This window comes from Amphimedon queenslandica, unplaced genomic scaffold, assembly GCF_000090795.2.
Source record: "Amphimedon queenslandica unplaced genomic scaffold, v1.1 AMPQUscaffold_12642, whole genome shotgun sequence".
Taxonomy (NCBI): Eukaryota; Metazoa; Porifera; class Demospongiae; order Haplosclerida; family Niphatidae; genus Amphimedon; species Amphimedon queenslandica.
In genome coordinates this window covers 13067-16462 of record NW_003547122.1, presented here as the reverse complement: position 1 = coordinate 16462, position 3396 = coordinate 13067, and the positions used below count along the sequence as shown (strand labels likewise).

The 3396-nt window shown below is 33.9% G+C and overlaps 1 long non-coding RNA gene across 1 annotated transcript; it reads right to left on the bottom strand.

Moving 5' to 3' along the window:
• Positions 1-231: 231 nt before the first annotated feature.
• LOC109587243 (uncharacterized) lies at positions 232-1927 on the bottom strand. The gene is made up of 3 exons (XR_002187489.1): positions 1579-1927; positions 1121-1249; positions 232-508 (listed from the first exon to the last, which is right to left on the bottom strand). It is a non-coding gene; the product is annotated as an uncharacterized LOC109587243 (long non-coding RNA).
• Positions 1928-3396: the final 1469 nt, after the last annotated feature.

The window sequence follows — 3396 nt, the reverse complement described above, 5'->3', positions numbered from 1 at the left end:
TACTACTAATTATACATGTCATGTACTACTATAACATTATATTGCTTTAAGTGCATAAACAATTCCATAGTTTTAACTTGGTCTCATCTTGTTTTACAGCTGGGAGGCTCAGTAATAAGTAAGTTCCTGGGTAGTCAGAGGTTAATAAGTAGTCATGGAATAGTTTTTCATGTGCTGTTATGAGTACTGTACTAATGTACAAGTTACTCATCATCCTCCAAATAATAGTTGTGATAGTTTACAGATTCAATTTTTCGTTAAATAATAATAATAGTAATAATCTCACAATACACAAAATGCTAAATAGAACAGCTGACATTGAGGAATTAGTGCATTTTGTTACAATCAGTATATGCATACAGTGTCTATCTGTATGTCAGTGGTCCATTGATTTAAAGAGTACACTCTTGTTACAGAGATACTTGATGACATGTAGTGAGTACTTTACACAATGCTGCATGTTGAGCTGCCCACATTGTGAACAATATGATCCATCAACACTATTAACCTAAAGGATGATAGAGGGAGAGAGGTTGAACAAGACATAATTACTAGGACAATGGTAATTTCAAGTTGTCAATGACATAAATGAACAAAATCAATCTATTAGATGTAGTTGTGTCACTGGATTAAGTTAGCCTTTGGTTGAGTTTAGTATTCATTTCAGCTTGTATTCTATATCTTTGAAATGACTTTTGAAATGAAATGACTATGCATATGCACATTATAACAAGAGCAATTAAGATCCTATAGTGTTTACAATTCTTTGACGGTATCAATGGTACCTTATATAGCCCAAAGGGGAACATTGAAACTGTATATCATAGGAATTTTGTAGCTGAATATGTCATGCATCATCTATATAGCATTAAAAGCAGCAATTGATTTACAAAAGAATCAGTTCAAAAGCTGTTTTTCAAAATAATAATAGTACACTGCAAGGCTTTTTTGCCTTTTAGAGTGCATAATGAAACTGTTGTTGTTCTATTATGTCTGAGGGTATTTTTGTTTATTTACTGTCAGTACATTAAAATTCCATTGAAGCCATCCACTCATTTAATATCTATGGCCTGCGGTATTAGGCTATTTACATTGTGCTTAATTTGTGCCATTCCTTTACCATTTATGAGTAGCTGTAGCTTGTTTGTTCTGAAATCCATATGCAGTATTGACTAAATTATGTGTGGCTCATGAAACAACAATGTACCTCTTTTTCACATTTTTTTGACAGAACTTAGTATCTTTGGTTCTAATGGAAGGATTCGCAATATAATTCTTACACAATAAATGATAGATACTTCCTTGCACAATTTTTAAAGTTGCTCAAAAATTGGGATAAAGTCCAGTAACATGGTATCATTATAATACCTATGGACAGACTTACCTTTTCCAAAACCTTATGGTAACCACGCCCCCTTCAAACCCACCCAACCTCAGTTACTGATACACTGTCTCCCCGCTCCCTCTCTCTCTCTCAGTCCTTACAAGATGAAGGTCGTGAGCTACCCAATGGAGTCTAAACTACAGCCTCACCTCATCCCAATGCTTACATACCCGCTGACAGCGAGACAGACTTACCTCTTTCAAAACCTTATGGTAACCACGACCTGGAGCCAACATACGACACATCAGATAACCACACCTACCTCCGATTGACATTTAGTGACTGGTTTTATCAAGTTTGGTACATAATTATAATTATCAATAATAAAAAACCATTTAGACTTAAACCATTTAAAGTAGACAAAATTACTTAATACATGTACTTGTACATTGAATTTAACATGCTGCAGTTTATGATATGTGATATGCAGCTGTAAAAGTACATGTATAACTGGAGACTGAGGGGGCAAATGGAGGTATAGGAGGAGGAGCTAATAAGAGACACCATGGAGCAGAATGATGCATGAATTTAATTTATTATGCTAAGCTCTATACGTACTGTTACTGTGTATGTATGTTACTGTGTATAATATGCATATATAATACACATATATAATTATATGTATTATATGTGTGTGTATTAATGTATAATGTGGTTTATAAGAGAGTAAATAAAACACTTGTTGTGATTCATGCACTGTCATGCAATACTTCATGAGATTGTAAACTAAAAATTCTAAAAATAATAAAGAATAGATTAATTACAGTTAAAGACTATAATGATTAAAACAAATCAACAACTGATTCACGACTATCACTGAGTCTAACATCAGTAGAACTTGGTACAATTTCTTTCATTTGTTGATCAACAGTTAGATGTGATTCAGTGATGTCTAAAAGAGGTTCATCATCTTCATCTTGTTTCTTGAGTAACTTCTTAATTAGAGCATCATAACATTTCATATGTGATAACTGCAGGTAAAGATGATAAACAACAATCAAAATAAAACTAAAAATAAAAACAGATAAACAAGTATTATACCAGATCAATACTTTACTGTCATCAGTAAAGGCTACAGATAGACCAACCATGATACATAAGTTAAACAAGAACCAAACTTCAAGTACATTGTTTATTCTTTTCTTGTAAACTCCACCAAAACAATGACTCAATGATAGCACAATAACTAACACTGTCAATAGCATTGACAATAGGAAGTGCTGTGACTGAATGAAACTGTCAACTAAAGTAACTGATAATAGTACTGGTATCCTAGCCACTAGCAGTAGACCAGGCCAGAACCGATACTCATCTTTCATTGGACCACTATAAGCATCAATAATAGGCTTGAAATGATTCCAAAATTTATTTAAGAGTTTGAAATTTGAAAGATACTTCTCATAAAAAGGATTGAGTAAAAGAAACAGTGTGTATGGTATGACAAAAAAAACAGACACCAATAGGGCAAATCCAAATAGTCCAGCATGCTTCCCTTTAGCATATTCAACATTAGGATCCTCATACCATAAACTAACTGATCTTACTGACTCATTTGTACAGTGAAGAGTTACCTCACGCTTGTGTAGTACAATAACAATAGTACGTACTAGTTTAGTATACGAGAGAAGGAAGAGTGTAGATAAAACAGGAACAGCATGAGCACCCCATCAGTCTTGATATCTTACCATATCTCCTACACAATAGTATAATGATAATGATAATGATCCACAGGTAGAGAGGGAAAGCAAACTGGAGCCATTGTTTAGCATAACTGTCCATACCATTGTAAAAACATATCTCAAACCCAAAGTCTAAGTTAATCCATGATATGACTTGACTCAAGACTGGTAATGCTCCTTTCCTTGAAAAAACTGGCTCGTATAACTTGACAATGTTAGCATAGAACAATAGACCATTGAGTGTACCCACTGATACTGTTAAATTGAGAGCAATGAGTAGAGCCACAAGTAGTACACCCATCACTGCAAACAGAGCAATCCAAGCTATCATCA